At 44.2% G+C, this 17221-nt stretch overlaps 1 protein-coding gene across 1 annotated transcript in view; it reads right to left on the reverse strand.

The window, feature by feature from the left end:
• Rin2 (Ras and Rab interactor 2) overlaps positions 1-17221 on the reverse strand; it is a 211251-nt gene that overhangs the window by 97535 nt on the left and 96495 nt on the right. The gene's annotated exons all lie outside the window — the stretch shown is intronic.

The following is a 17221-nucleotide window of genomic DNA, read 5'->3' on the forward strand; positions in this document are numbered from 1 at the left end:
GTGTTTGCTTGACCCCATGCTGAAGTCCAAAAGGAACCAATATTAGTTGTCCCCATAATCTGCTCTGAAAGTTTATAGATTTCATATGGCAGATCACAGAAGAATGGAGTTCTCTATGTCCCAGGAAATCCTGCTGTTAGGGGGTGAGGTCAGCATTCCCTCAGTTAGTTCTCCTCCCGGCAAGCAAGGTCAGCAGAAGGGCACTAGGGAGAAATCCCTCTGTTTTCCCCCCTTAGAAGCCAGTGGGATTGGGTGCAGCCCAGAGAGTCACTGTTTACAGAGCTCATTTGTGTAAAAGGATGCATGTAAACAGCTCTGATCATCCAGGGGCTTGGGGGTTGGGCTCATTTTGGAACACAGAGGAAAATTTAAAGGCAGGATAACAACATGGTCCTGAATCATCACTAAGACTATCTTGCTTGGAATTTCCCCTCTTAGAACACAGCATAGAAACCAGTAATAGCCACACATACCCTACAAAGTCTGCCACCTTCGCTTCTAAGTTAAATGGGTACACACACCTGGTGCAAGAGACCCGGCTGAGACAGGTGTGCACTGAGGTGGCAAAGGAAGTCCCCCAAAGCTTTACTTATCCAGTGAAACTGTACAGGTTTAAACAGAAAACGAGATGTTCTCTCCTGTCCCTCTTTCCTCCCCCTCCCTCTCAACTGTATACCAGCATCCCTACTTGCTATAACATGCACAGGCCAGAGCACACTGCAGACATGAACAACACAGGAAGTAGGAAGTGAAACATCACTTGAATCATTGAGGAATATTAAAAGTGGTTGGGCTGCAGGCATGAGGTGGGGAGGTACCAAAGCCGGGGTGACAGAGCCAACCTCAGACACTGAATGTGGAGGCTGGTGTTAGTGATGGTCTAGTACGGGGAAAAGTGAAGTTTATCATGGAGCAAAGCACAAGTGTGGAAGCAAGAATCTTTGCAGAGACTCCTTTGGCCCCAAACTGCCTCTCTATTCACACCCACAGTGAGCTGCTTGTTTGGACTCACATGTAATCTCATCTAGGAAAAACAGTCTCTGCCATACCCAGCCTTCCTTCCAAAACCTCCTCTAATTGAGGTGTTGCTACATGTCTTGGTCACTTTAAGTCTCTCCCGAATTCTGTTCCATGTGTGACCCTGCTGGGATGAAGGCCAGTGTTCCAAAACCCTCCTGGAGAGGTGGCAAGCTTCACGGCAATCCCGCTGACTCCAGAGGTTCAGATTCCCGGCTCAGCGTCTAAGTGGGAGCCTTGCTCCAAGGTTTTTGAAGTCCATCCTTATTAGCCACGTCCATAGACTGGCATCAGTCCAGAGGGAAAACACAGCGCTGTGTTCAGAACTGGAGCAGGATGAGAACCTTCGGTAGCAGCCGATTAACTGTTGAGACCCAGAGACACAGGCACTTTAACAAAGTGTACACTTTAAACAAACCTAAGGCCTGTCATCTTTTTTCTTCTGGACGTTTTCCTGGCAGGAGAGTCCGCATAGCCTGGCAATTCAGGAATTGCTAAGAGAGCGCCAAGACTTCATTCCTCATCCAGAACAGTTTCTTTGTTCGGCTCCAGGGTTTTCCATATACAAACCTTTGCTGATGAACTAAAGCACACAAGGAATTTTTCTTTTGGCAATGAAGTCGTCAGAACCCCTGAAGTCTGCTGCTGGTTTAATTAGCTGCTGATACCCGAATACACCTGTACCTCAGGCAGTCCTGATTAAACATCCAGCTGGATTCTGTGGGGCTGGCAGATTGTTCTATTTCTTTAAAGGATGAAGGTGATGTTCTTTCTTATTTGTAATGCTTGTACAAGGCAAAACATCTTGACAAGTGCCATAGCAGGTACATGCCACATAATGGGAGTTGGGGACAGTACCACAGTTGAAGCATAGATGTGTATATGGTTTTTGGTGCCTGAAAGTTTTAGTTCATTCAATGCAATGGTTTTCTTCCCAACCCTCGATTTTTTCAATACCTTGTCTCAACATCCATAGCACAATATCGAGGTGACTGGAGTCACATTTCCCCACCTTCCAGTTCTCCATTCTTCCTGCAGGTATCATCCAGCAGTGGGATTCCCCAAACTACCCAGTTACAGCTGGACAACAAAGCAAAACTGTACCATAGCTTGAGACACAATAAAGTTCCTCCAGATTTGGACTGCTGAAGACCTTGCCTGGTTTCTGTGAAGGGTAAGTCATCAGATTCTTGACAAATGAGACCCGTCTGTCTAGTGTTCTCTCTTTCCAGACAACCACCAAAAACTAGCAAAAAGCCACTGCAGCAGTTTGGAGTAGCCAGGCCTTTCCATCAATCTCTGAAAGGATGTAAATGGAGCAACAGTGGAGATAAAGGACAAAGGCAAGAAGCAGGTGCTCCTCAGTCTCCCAGAGACCCCAGGCTGGCCCTCTACAGTTGGCCTCTGTGGCTTTCCAGGTGGTTCCATGAGGGACTTCTGAGGTACTGGAGGTCTGCTCTTGAAAGTGCAAATGACATCCATGTCCTCTGGCTGGGTGCCAGCTGTCCTGGCAGCCTGCTGAACAAGAGTGCTCCAAGTCCTAGCAGTCACCTGGGCAGGCACTGAGGCCACCACTTCTGCCTGGACATGGCCACAGGCCGGCCTCTGTGAAGTCAAATGCAGAGACAAAGGCAGAGGTTCTGGTGTATGGCTGGCTGATTAATGGGCCTATTCAGTCAAATATGCCTCCATCTTTATGCTCCCTTGCTGGGGGGCAGATCTGCGAAGGCTGAAGGCCTGGAGCCTACAGTCATGTATTGTTTAAGGACAATATGGGATATGTTCTGTGTGAACATCATACATGGTCCAAACACAAACTAAGATGACTACTGAATCACATGGTGACATAACCCAGGGCACTACAGCCCTATGCTTGGTCTGTTGCTGACAGAAATGCTGCTGTGTGGCATCTGAGCTATTGAGAGGCAGGCTTTTCCCTTCCATGCCTCTCTTTCCCCCTTCCTCTTAATTTATTCAAACTGCATCCTCTCTATTTGAAAAAAATAAAAGGACATTTATGGTATACAATATAATGTTTTTTAAATCTGTAAACACAATGAGTAGCTAACTCATGCCAACTGGCATGTCTGTCAGCTTGTGCTTGTTTATTTGGGACAACACTTAAAAGTCTCAGCAAAGCTCAATCTTTATTTCCCAAGACAAGATCTCACTATGTAGCCCTGTGATATAGAACCTGCTATATAGATCAGGCTGGTCTTGAACTCACAAACCTCCTGAGTGCTGGGATTAGAGGCACGTACCACCATTCCCAGAAAAAAAAATACATTATTATTAATTACAGTCATCATGTTGTACAATAGATCTTCCAGATTTGTCTCTCTCGTCTGACTTAAATTTTGTAATGCTTTGCTCAACCTCACCCTAATCCTTTCTCCTCTGCTATTTATTTGCTTTAGGCCATGAGTGCAAACCCCACCAAAGAACAGCAGATGCAACAGTTGGGAATCTATCACTCACAGTCAAGACTAAAACAAAAAATTCAGGGGCTAGAGAGATGGTCCAGTGGTTAAGAACACTTGTTCTTGCCGAGGACCTGGCTTTGATTCCCAACACGCACACAGCAGATTACAACCGTCTCTGAATCTAGTTCCAGGACACACATGATACAGACATCAGACATACATGTGAGCAAAACACTCTTACATATAAAATAAAATAAATAAATCCAAAAGAAAGACAGAGAGAAAGGAAGGAAAGAAGGAAGGGAGGCATATAGAAAGGAAGGAAGAAAGAAAGAAAGAAAAGAAAGAAAACACATACCTTTGCAAGCCCTGAGTTCTTACCCCCAGATCTAATCATAAACAAAAATTTCTACTCCATACCTTTCTTTTAGTAGCTGAGTGAAGCATAATAACTCAGTTTATCTTAGTAAACAAGATCTCATTATTATAATTATTTTACTGCCAAATAACTCAGCCCAGGGGACCAGTTAGGGTAAGTCCAAACCTGACCGAGGTGCTCCCGCCCCCCACCCACCTGGCCCTTTAAACAGCTCCTGCTGTGGTGGGCCTATCTCCCTGGCTTTTGTCTTTGAGAGCAGGGGAGCCCCTGTCTGTGTCCTGGAAAGGTCTCTGAGCATTTCCATAACTGCCTTCATAGTGCCAGGGATTTTTCAAGCTGGACAGGAAAACGTTATTCCAGATTCTGGCTCAACAATTCAAGTTATGTGAATTCAAAAACAGTTTTCAGTGTCTTATCTTTCACTCAGCAGTTAAACAAGTTCTTCTTTTTTCTTTCTTTTTTCTTTTTCCTTTTTTTTTCTTTTTTGAGACAGGGTTTCTCTATATAGCCTCGGCTGTCCTGGAACTCTATAGACCAGGCTGGCCTCCAACTCAGAGAGCCACCTGCCTCTGCCTCCCGAGTACTGGGATTAAAGGCATGTGCTGCCATCGCCCAGCTTTCAAACTCGGTTTTTTGTTTGTTTGTTTGTTTGTTTTAAGAAAAGCTGTATCTTTTGTTTTGTTTTAAGACAGGCTCTCCCACTATAGCCCTGGTTGGCATTGAACTCTCAATTTTCCTGCTCCAGCCTCTTAAGCAATGAGATTACAAGTGTACATCATCATACCCAGCTCCTACATGGTTTTGAGATCATGAAGACTTTTCATTTACAAGAGAAATGGGCTAGAGAGGTGGCTCACTGGTCAAGAGGGCTTACAGTTCTTGCAGAGGACCTGGGCTTGATTCCCAGCAGCCACATGGTGGCTCACATCCACCTGTGACTCAGGTCCCTGGTGGGATCTGATGCCCTCTTCTGACCTCCATGGGCTCCTTCACAAACATGGTACACACACATAGTAGTCAGAGACACGCAACCGGCAGGAGTAAGCTCCTTTTACTATATGAATTTTAGGGATCCAAGTTGGGTCATTAGGCTTGGCAAAAGGCACTTTACCTGTTGAGCCCTCGTACCGTCCCAGGAAATGATATATTTTTAACGGCACAGACCTTGTGGGGAGACCTATGTATGTATACCATAGTAGCATTCTTACTCTGTGCCCTGTTTTAGAGTTGGTGTAGAACATCTCTGACACACTGTCCTCATTCCAGTATGTGTTTTAGACAGGACACAAGTTCTTCAGTTCACCAGAGCTCATGCTGGCTTCTCTCACTTCTGTGCTATGTGTGACCACCCTTACACTAGGGCACACCTGGAGGAGACCATAAACTGCCTCTTGTATCTGATGTGCCACCTGAGTGAATCTGCCTACCACCTCCCTTCTGCTGAGTGTGCCTGGATGGACACTGACTCAGGCCAGTAACAAACCAGTGGCTCTCAGTTGAGTAGGCTCTTCTGCTTAGGAACTGGAGAGGCACACAGTAGGCACTTACACTAGAAAGCTGGATTTAGCTCAGTGCATGGGAAGCAGAGATCTGGAGTATGAAGAGAATGTGCATGAGTGGATATAAAAGTCTGGCAGAGATCCTGAGCACAGGGCGAATGTAGCATGAATGGATATAAGAGGCCAGCAGAGATCTGGAACATGGGGAGAACATAGCATGAATGGATGTAAGAGGCCACTGGACGATAGGGGCAGGGATTGTGCACCTGAGTCTTGAGCAGTCCAATAGATTAATATTCTTTGGCCAGAGAAGCCATGGGAGACTGAGGCAACCATAGCTTCTCAGAAACAGGATGAAGTTGAGGATGTTATTCTAAAAACAGGTCTGTAGCGAAAAGATGTTAGACTAAACTAACGAAGCCTCTGGGACAGAAAAAGGCCCCTTGACAAGAATAGCGTATGATAATGACACCTTTGATGAAGATTATATCAGAGACCTGGTCAATGCCTGCTCTTCTGTATCACTGCAAATGCAGGGAGACCTGCATGCGTTCATCTTCATTTTCTTCCGCATCTCCCCTCCCCCTTCTCTACCTCTCCTCTACCACCCTGCTCTCTTTTGGTTCAGAATTAGATCATAGGATGCAGTTATGGACACTGGAAGGTGTTTTTGCCCTGCTCTTTTAATCTGGTCTTTGTGACCCCTGAGGAAGTTTTACCTCCATGTTTAATAAACACAAATACTCTCACTGGAATGATCCAATACCAATCATTTCATACAGAAAGTATTTTCTAGAGCAATCTCCATTAGGTCATCTGAATTATTGGCTCATTTTCTTATACAGTACAGTTAACATGCTTAAAATCCCTCTTCAGTTCTATTTAGTTTTTGCATCATTTTCCTCTTTTTAATGCCAATTGTTAAACTATTGAAGAATATATTTTATTCTGTTTTGTTGTTGTTGTTGTTGTTGTTTTGTTTTTTTTGTAGTGCTGGATATTGAACCCAGGGCCTAATGCCTGCTCATTAAGTGTTCAGTCACTGGGCTGCACCTCCAGCTTTCTTATGTTTTACATGCTTAATAGTTTTTACTTCCATGCATAGGTCTATGATCCATATCAAACTGGCTCTTCTGTAGGATATGAAGTATCGAAAGTTGAGAGGATTTTTCCACACAGAAATTCATTTAATTTAAAATTTAAAGAGAATAATTTTAAGGACAAAGTACTCTTTATTCTTTAATATTTTTATCTTATTTACTAGCAGCTTTGTTATTTATAAAAAGTAATGAACAGACTGAGTTTAATATATAAAAGTGTCCTGCATCACTAGGAATGGTGCCCACATGTTTCCCAGCATTTGGGAGACTGAAGCTAGAGGAAGCAGAGTCCAAGTTCAGCCCAGCCTACTTAACTATATCCTCCCACCTCATAAAAAAGTCCTGAGTCAAAACATAACTCCTACCACTCAGAAGTAAGGAAAGAAGAATATTATTGCCACATACTATACATAATTTAGTACCTGGGAGCAAAGAGGGTCTTGAATACCATGAACTGAGTTATGTTTGGTCCAAATATAAATATCTTCCTAGACAAAATGCTCATGGTTTAAAGGCTTGTTATTTAGCTGGTAGTGCTATTGGAAGGCGATTAGATCATGAAGACACTAATCTCATTAATGCAATTCACAGCTGAATGGAATATCAAGAGGTGGAGCCTAATTGGAGGGTAGAGCTTCTCTCTAGGTCACCCCCTCCTCTCTCTCTGCTTCTGGGCTGCCAGGAGGTGAACAGCTAATCTCTATGATGCTCTTCTACCATGATGTTCTATAGTGCCATGGGCCTAAAGGGAAAGGGGCTTCTCTCTTTAAAAATCATTTTAATGTTGGCAGAGCAACAAAAAGTCACATGATTAATGCCTCATCCTCTGTCTTCTCCTCCTTGCTAATTGGATTTCACCAGCCTAAACACTCCATCCACTTTCTTCTTTTTATACTGTGTGTATTGAGGATTTAACAAAACTAGAAATTTATCATTCAGACATTTATTCTCCCCTTTAAATCAATAAAGTGCTGAAAAATGTTCAGCAAATGGCTTGCTGGGGACTCAAAGCCCCAAGTTTTAACATTTGCTTGTTTTATGGTATAAATACTGCTACCATAGCTGACTCCAACCTTCCAAAATGACTTCAACAGACTGGCAAAAGACACAAGAATTTAATAATGAGCTCTGGCGAGCAGGCAGAACCAAAGCCAGCGCACCATTGCACTGTACTCACCAAGTCTAGGCCACAAAGTCTCTGAAGAGGTTTCATAATTTGACTCTTCAGACACTGAAGTAGTAAACTATAGCAAATGTCGGAAATTAGATCCGAAGACTGAGACCATGCTTTATCCACAAATCATTTATTTGTCACCAGTTGGACACAAAAAGCTTCTGGCTATTATCCTAACCAAGTTAAATGGTGCCATTAGAATGCCTTAAGGAATTCATGTGTTTAGTCTGTTATCTTAGGCTTTGTGAGTTCCATTTTCTTAGAGGTTAGACCAGAAGACAATGGGAAGCCTATCTACTTATTAAAAAATATTACTGTAGGGGCTGGGGAGACGGCTCAGAGGTTAAGAGCAACAGCTGCTCTTCCAGAGGATCTAGGTTTGATTCCCAGCACCCACATGGCATCTTACAACCACCTGTAACTCCAGTTCCAGGGGATCCGATCTTCTATGGGAACTGCACACATGTGGTACAAAGGCAAAATATCTATATACATTTTTAAAAAAGAAAGCAATACCATAGAGGCTGGAGAGGTTAGCCATGGGAAAAGTGCTTGCTGCCCAAGTGTGAGGACAGGAGCCTAGATCTCTGGCACCCACATAAATGCAAGGTGGGTATGGTGGCCCATCTGCAATTCCAGGAGAATTGGGAGGTACAGACAGAGGATACCAGGAACACACCAACTAGACTGGATGAATAAGTGAGCTCTGAGCTCAAGCGAGAGATCCTGCCTCTACACATAAAGTGGAATATGATTGATGGAGAAATTCAACATCAACCTTAAACTCCACATGCATGCACACCCATGTGCATCAACACATACAAACGTGCATATACACATGCATGTACACAACACACAAATTAACACACAAATGGGACTCTATTCCTCCCTCATCTATGTTTCAGTTACTCAAGGTCAGCTCTGGTTTGAAATACTAAATGGAAAACTCCAGAAATAAATTGTTTATAAATTCCACATTGTGTACCATTCTGCACAGCATGGTGGATGGATATCTTCCTACCTGGGACTTGCAGTATCCAGCGCCCCTGTGTATACCGCCTGCCCATCTGTCATTCTGTAGCTGCTTTGGTTTGGAGACCAGCAAGTGTATTCCAGTAATTCTTACTTACTGGTCTCAAAGCATAAGTGATCCTGGCAACTGGGATAGACCAAAGAGAAGCCATGAAGCATTGCTTTTAAGTGAAAAAGTGAAGATTTGCAGCTTATCAAATTAAACAAAAGTCAATACATTTTCTAATTGGGAAGAAGGGGGAAATGTGGTAATTTCGCAGTCACACCTCAAAGTGCAAAATCTACGGCCAAAGCATGTGATGAGTGCTTAATTAAGATGGAAGAACGGCTGGTGCATATACGGAAATACAGGGCACACATAGGTTCTCTGTATGTGTTTAGGCATCCTTTAAGGACATTTACTTAGTTTTGTTCACGGTTGCTGGGATAAAATACCTTAACATAAGCAACCCAGGGGATACGGGGTTTGTTTTAGCTCATGATTCCAAGTTAGAGTCCATCACTGCAAGGAAATCAAGGCAGCAGCACCTTGAAGTAGCCAATCACATCCACAGTCAAAAGCAGAGAGAAGGATACGTGCATGGCTACTGCAATGCTCCTTTCCACTGTTATACAACCTGGGACCCAAATGCAGGGAATGATGTCATCCACCCACTTGAAGGCTAGGTCTTCCCACATCAGTTAATGCAGTCAGGGCAATGTGGCCACCCTGTCCTACAGTCAGAGTCTGGAAATTAGCAAAGGAGATGCATAAAGAAGCAGGCCTACAAAATGTGTCTACCAGAGTCATGGGAGCCCACGCCACGCTTTCAGCGCTGTCTGCTGCCATCACCAAACAGGTGGTGTGTGACATCAGTGATGGTGCCTCAGATTTTCGGCATGTTTCTTGGTTGGTCAATGGCATTCATGTCCATTACTGAGAGACGCAAGTATACAGTTGTAGGGTAATACACGAATCTCATCATATACTACTCAGTCTGGCACAGGTGGCAACTGCCAGGACATCTGTTGAGCTCTCGGGCTCTCTTTGAAGTGTGGTGTTTCCCTCTTCATGGTCAGCCCCATTCCTATCCTCCTGTTCAGGTGTATGTCCCTCCCCCTCTTTTAAAGGGAGGTTAGATGGGGTAGGTGGAGCTAGTGGGGAGCCTAGGGTGGAGGGAGGTAGCAGGTTTAGGTGCGATCATGGACTGTCTGAGCAAGAGGACACATCCTGTCTGAGGAGGATGCTTTATGTCAAGGAGTCAGACATCTGGAAGAAGAAAAGAAAATGACATAGGATCAGATGGGCCCATGCATGGGCAGTCAATGTAGATAACAGAGGTAGAGCCTGGGTTCTCCTGCTACTCAGGGGGATGCTGGGGCAAGAGGACAGATGGATGTCCATCTATACTTTTAATGTCTAAATGTTTAACCGTCATGAACCCAAGACTGTTGAGTAAGTTCTATTGCATTCTTCCATGACAGGTATACCTTTGCAAGGACCTTGAAGGCCCAGTTATGTGGAATTCCATACTCTGTGGTGCTTTATGACTGAATGAGGGGACATGGGGCAGTTCTGAAGCTGCCACAGGGGCATCATGCCTCTCTTCTCTCTGACAGCCCATCCTCCCTGACGTGACTGTCTTGTAGCCTGGAGACGCCGTACCTTTGGGTGGAACAATCTGGAGGAGTGGAACAATCTGGAGACAGCTTGTGCAACAGCAGGAGCCAGATCTTGCAGGCAGAGATTCCAGAACACTGGGCTTATGGAACATGACCAAGATTTAGGGGGAATATGAGCTCAAGAGTGGCCCAACCCTTCTGTTCCATAGACTTGTCCCTCCATGGAGAGGAGAGTGGTAAGGAAGGAACAGTGTGCAGAGCCCAGGTCTTAGGGCACAGAGGGGTGGTGGGCAACAGTACCTCAGGGCTCACAGCAGAAAAGTCCCACCTTCCCCTACCTGCTACCATTTCTCCTCAGCCTTCATCAACCTTGGCTTGCAGAAGTATAGAATTCAGACCTGAGTGGCCCAGTTTATACTTCTGCGACATTTGGAGAAAGCAGGCAGCATGGCTTGGAGAGCCAAGGGGGATCCAAGTTTCTTCCTGATGGGTCCTTGAAAGCATCCTGGCTGCTGGGCTCTTTTCTTTGTCTGTGGCTCTTTCTATAGCCTCTCCACCGTGCGCCCACCATCTCAGATTACTCCCCAGTACATCCAAAACCAGCTGCCATGTCCCTCCAAGCACCCTCATGTTGGAAGACAAAACACATTATACTCGAAAAACCCTTCTACTTTGCGTCTGCAACCAAACTGCTGTATTCACTGTCTTGGCTCTAGGATAATGGTCACAGCCTTTCCACAATGTCTCCTCCTAGCTTCAAGTTACTGCAGATAATAAACTGTGGGTAACACTGTCTGATTCTCTTTGGGTGGCTGTAGTAATCTTCAGCAAAGCAAAAGAAGAGGTTGTAAGCTAGTGCTTTGCTCACCCTCTTACTCTAGGAAGGATAGTTTCTATCAGCTTCAATGATGGGCCAAACCAACCCTTTCACAGTCTTCACTGAAACGATGTAGGGAGAGGTCTGGATAATTCAGAGTTAATGCCTCTTGCACTAGAGACAATAGTTATAGTAGTTAAGCTTGACTGCCAACTTGATGGGACGTAGAATCACATCATGGATGTGTCTATGACAGCCCAGAGTGGTTTAACAGAGGAAAGAAGATACACCCTGAATGTGGGTGGCACTATCCCATGGACTTGGGTCCCAGACTGAATAAAAGGAGAAAGTGAGCCGAATGCCAGTGTTTACCTCTTTTTGCTTCCTGACTACAGATGGAAAATGACTAGATACCTCATGATCCAGCCTTCATGCTTCCCCACAGGAGGCACTGGACTCTGAAAGTGTGAGCTAAGATAAGCCCTTCCATTCTTAAGCTGCTTTTAGCAGGTATGTTGTCATGGCAACAAGCAAAGTCCTTAATACGGCCAACTGGTTGCTTTCTGGTATTCTGACTTTTATATATAAGCCCCCATATTACCTGTCTCCTTGGAGATCACACCTGCATGTTGTCTTGTTTGGAATATGGCATTCCCCTACAGTGCTAGAAGCTTCTATTTTAACCAAAGCTTTCTCCCTAGACTGTCAGCTAGACCTTATTCCATTACTTAGAAGTATTTCCCTACAAACACGTTTTCCTCCTGTTTCCTGTTTCTAAAATTATTATTTTCTCCCCCTTCAGTACTTCATCAAGTTAGATAAAGACAGCAGACAGAAGTCAACTCATTCTGAAGTCAGATTTACACATTATTTCTGGGTTGCAACTGTTTCTTTTTCCTGGTTCAAACAAAAATGAGACAAAACAAAACACCCAGGGCTTGTGCGTTTTCTTTCTGCTCTCCCACCTCCCTTTCTGGACTCAGGAATATATGTCCACAAAAAGGAGCCAAAAGCATTCACTTCTGGTTTCTTCCTCTCAAATTTAGCTTCAGATGCCGATTTTCCACTTCACATTCCGTTCCCCTGAAGTCCTCACTCTCTCTTCTGTTAATGGCAACCCCAGGCTTGAAGGCTCAGAGCGGGAGCTGGCTCTTCCTCTCTCTGCTCTGCATGCCAATCTGTCTGCACCTCTGCTGAGTTTTCAAGCCCCCATCTCTCTCATCTTCCTCCCAGTCTGCACAGCCACTTGGCCTTGGACAAGGCTGCCTCAATGGCTTCGCCAGTGTCTGTCTGTGAAGTGCTGCTACCTATCTCTGCCAGCCCGCTCCCGAGAGACGACCTTGCTATAGCTTGGATAGGTTGAGTGAACCCCCTCAAGGGTTCCTGTTATTGAATATTAATTCCCACTTTGGGAAAGTATGTTAGGAATATGTGAACTTTAGAGGTGGGCTTTGGGAGGTGATAAAATTGACTATGCTCAGGAGATCGCCTGTGGTTGAATCCTGGTGGGCATACAGTTAGAACAAAGACTGAAGGAATTAGTCAGTGGGAGAGCAGGTGTGAGGCCCTGGCTTCCAGCCACAACAACAAAAACAACACACACACCACACACACACACACACACACACACACACCACACACACACACACACACACACACACACACACACACACTCGCACACTCGCACACATACACAGCCTCCTGTCTGGCCATATACTGCCCCGCCTTTGCTACTTTGCTAGCCATGAAGGTCTTTACCAGATGTAGGCTATTTGACTCTGAACCAGGACTGTGCGCCAAAATAAACCTCTTTTCTTTGTAATTTACTCAGACTGTGATGCTATGTTATTAGCAACAGAAAACAGACTAAAACTGGCTGTTTCCCAGCATTCCACTTCCCTGTTGGAAATGCAGGTTTTAGAATTTAATGGCCTGCTCTCTCCTTGGTTATCCAGGGCTCCTTTTGTCCTGTATCAATAAAATGCAGACTTCCTAAGGAAGTTACATCCCTGCATCCCTCAAATCTCATGGGCCCCTCGGTCATTGTCACCATGTCCTTTCAGTCTCCCAGATATCCTGAAACAAGTGCCTTATATATCAAGGAAAGAGACAGGCACCATAAGGGGAGAAGAAGGCATCCCAGCAATGTTCTCCAGGGTGACCAGTGTGCTGTCTCAAGTTGTCCTGGGTTATCTCTGCCTTTCTTTGTCTTTGAGCAACAAGTAATTCTTGTGCTCACAGCTTTACGTTCTCTGGTTAATACCTATTGGTTATGTTTCCACCAGTCTCTAGTCACATTTGATCTAGTTACTGACAGATGAATACTTAGCCTTGCCTTATGTGTGTTTCAATTTAAAATCACCTGATTCAGCACATTGCTGGTTCATTAACGTTGTGCTCAGAGTCAATGGTGCTCTAGATTATGCCCAATAGATAAGCACGTAGACTTTCTCCACAGGGCATATTTCAGCCCTCCTGTGCAGAGGAATGCTAGACAGCACTTCAGTGTCACACCCAGGGGCCACTTAAAACAGGAAAGTCACACACAGGCCCATAGCAGGGCACAAAAATGTGAAAAATGCAGCCCTCAGGATACCACAAAAATGATCCGTGTTGGCTGCAGGAGATGGAAAAGACGCTGATGCTGTATCTCACCTAGTCCAGCTGAAGGGCATGTCAGGGGAACCAAAGTTTCTAGTTCCCTGTGCATGTGTTCCAGTGGCCAAAAGGGCTCTATGATTGGTTTAGATTTAGTGGAGGAGGTAAATCTGCTAAGGCAGAGACTGCCAATAATAAAATCAACTAAGTGCATTTTCAACTTTGTAAATCGTAAAACACCTAAGCTAGTGGGAAGGGTGCTTTTGTTCTGTGAGATGCAACTGTTATTGTCCTGTGGATATTGACATGCTCTGTAATCATTTGCATTTTCAATATTGCTTTTTCATAGTCTCATATAATCTAGGCTGCCCTCAAACTCACTATGTAACTGAGGATGACCTCGATTCTCAGTGCTAGGATAATAGTTATGTGCCACCACACCTGGCTAATTCTAGTATTATGAGTTTCCTATATCGGCTGTCTGTAAAGTTGATCATGGGCCAAATGCACCTCCCACATGCATTTATATATAAAGTTTTATTGACATAAAACAATGAATCCTATAGTTGCTTCTGGGTACAGTAAGTAATAAGATCACATGGCCTGCAAACCCTAAGTTATCTACTATCTGGTTATTTCCTGAAAAGTTTTATTATATGATTATATGTGTGTGATTACATTTAAAAACTACTTGCGATATTTAAAAAAAAAATCTTATTTTTCCTTTTGAGATAGGCTCTCTGCACTGTTCTAGAACACATCATGTATTAGCCCAGGGTAGCCCCGATTCACAATTCTCTTGCCTCTACTTCCCATATGCTGAGATTACAGATGTGGGCTTATATAGTCTGGATATAGTTTTGTTTGTTTGTTTGTTTTTTGAATAGTTGTATAAATGCCGGGTTTGTATGTTTTTGTTTTGTTTCATTGGAAGTACTGGGGACTGAACCTAGAGTTCTAAACATGCTAAGCAAATGTTGAAACGCCGAAGCCTTCAAGTATCTCATTTTATCTTTTTGCATAACTTCCTCTTGTCAGTGCTGAGGCTTGAAGCCAGAACCTTGTGTAAGCACTGTTACTCCCTCATCCAAAGATTTTCACCTTTAAAACGACACCTCCTTGAGTCAGAAGCAGGAGGATGTGAATTCAAGGCCCATTTTGGCTATATAATGAGACTTTGTCTCAAAGACAAAAATACACAAACAAGCCCACGAGAGCACAGGGTGGGAAGAGGACAGGGCAGGACCACAAGCCACCCAATTCAGCCCTTCCCATCCACAGCCACCTTTGCATTCGGATCATCTTTGCTTAGTTAGCGTAGCTTAGCCAAATCTCATCCAATGTGCAGAGACTGTCTCAAGGCTACCCTCACCATGCATTGTCCCGACGCCACCGTCCCTCAGATGACCCAGCTCTCACACCATATACCAAGAAGTTAAACAGCAAACCAGGGGATTAACTCTGAGATACACATTCAATACTGTTCAAAGGTTCTCCATGAGACTGAGGTCCAGCTGGGGACTGACTACATACAAAGCTTTCACTGGCTGCCTTTATGAACTAACATCTCAGAGCTCTCGTCCACAGAATGCTAACTGGGACTGTCAGACAGTCAAGGACACACCAAACATACACACACACACACACACACACACACACACACACACACACACACGATCTCTTCGGTGGCAGCTCCATTCCCCTGCCTCCTGTCCCTTTTGCTGTTTGTTACCTCAGACCATCCCCTAATAAATTATTTGAACTTAAATCTTTTCATAGCCTGGCCTACATAGCCTGGTTCACACAGTCTGGTCCACACAACCTGATTCACACAGCCTGGTCCATATAGCCTGGTCCACATAGCCTGGTCCACACAGCCTGATTCACACAGCCTGGTCCACACAACCTGGTCCACACAGCCTGGTTCACACAGCCTGGTTCACAGTTTTTTTTAAGGAATCATAAAAAGAAAACTTGCTTAATTACTACCATATTTACAACAAATGGAAATAATATTGTCAATGAAAATCCAAAACCAAAGTTGCAGACATGTAGTTTAAATATACTCCCTGTTCCTAATGTAACAACCATCTCCATCCACTGGAAACTGATGAAAATAAGGAAATAAAACACTGCAAAGTACAGATCAATGAAAATGAAGATAAAGCACTTTTGAGCAGAAGGTATAATTTTTATTAATAGATGTTCTCCATCTCTCTCTCTTTTCCCTCTTCTCCCTGTTCAACCCTTAAGAGATACATTCAAAGAACAAATATTCCCAAATGAATATCCTCTTAGACATCCATGAGCTATGGTCCAGCTCTGCTTTCTTCAAATCTGTTTTTTGTTTTGTTTTGTTTTGTTTTTTTTTGTTTGTTTTTTGGGACAGGGTTTCTCTGTGTAGTTTTGGTGCTTGTTTTGGATCTTGCTCTGTAGACTAGGCTGGCCTCGAACTCACAGAGATCCGCCTGCCTCTGCCCCCTGAGTGCTGGGATTAAAGGTGTACGCCACCACTGCCTGGTTCAAGTAAGTTTTCTACTGAGGGCGAATAATTCTGAACCAATGTAAAGTAAAACAAACAAACAAAACAGTCAAATTGTCCAGTTAGAAGCCACCATACTTAGGCTATTCTTGGAGAAAATGATTAAAAAACCAAAGCTGAAACAATAACCTGGTATTTATTGCAGGGCTTAGTATATAGCTTGGTGGTAAAACAATTACTTAGAAGGTACAAAGTTCTGAGTTCAAGTCCCACCCTCTCACCCCTCCCATGGCCACACCTGGTATAGATTTAAACTCCAAGTTTAAGGCAACAGTCTTCAGGTCACAAGTCTATAGGAATGTAGGACAGTCCTTCAGGGGCTGGAGAGATGGCTCATGGTTAAGAGCATCTGTTGCTCTTGCAGAAGACCTGGGTTCAGTTCCCAGTGCCCACATGGATGCTCACCACAGTCCACAATGCCAGCCCCAAGGAATCCGATGCTTCTGGTCTCCTTGGTCACCAGCACCCAAGTGGTACACATATATACATGCAGGCAGAACACTCATACACATAAAAATAAGTAAGGGACTTTTTAAAAGGATAGCTCTTCAAAGTTTCACACAGATGTAGCAAGTGGCAAGGAATTTGATGTCTGCAATCTGCTTTCAACTCATGAGGTCAATGATAAAACAAAGGTGACAAAATGGTACTAGTCTGTGTGGCATGGGGAGTCCTCTGGAATATGCTTGCAACTGTTCTAGAAGCTTGACATTACTTCCATATAGAAACTTTTTTAAAAAGTGGTTAGAGTGTTACAGGAGATCCTGAGGCCCCGTGGTGGGGCTTCATGTTGGTGGTGTAGGCCATCCAATAGTTTCTTGACTCCCTGGATCCCAGCTTTGGCCCTTGTTTGCCTTTTCCAGCTCAGTGTCCATCTGTCCTTGGTGTGTTTGGTGGTGTGAATGGCCTCAGTGACTGCAGGCTTCACACCTCTACTCTTCAGCTTTGATCAAAGTCAGTGCCTGAAGTCTGAGCCGTGGTCTCCCTTCCTAAAAATCTTTCTCAAGTTTAGGAAGGCCCACATCTGATCAAACATCG

Source organism: Onychomys torridus, chromosome 4, assembly GCF_903995425.1.
Source record: "Onychomys torridus chromosome 4, mOncTor1.1, whole genome shotgun sequence".
Classification (NCBI taxonomy): Eukaryota; Metazoa; Chordata; class Mammalia; order Rodentia; family Cricetidae; genus Onychomys; species Onychomys torridus.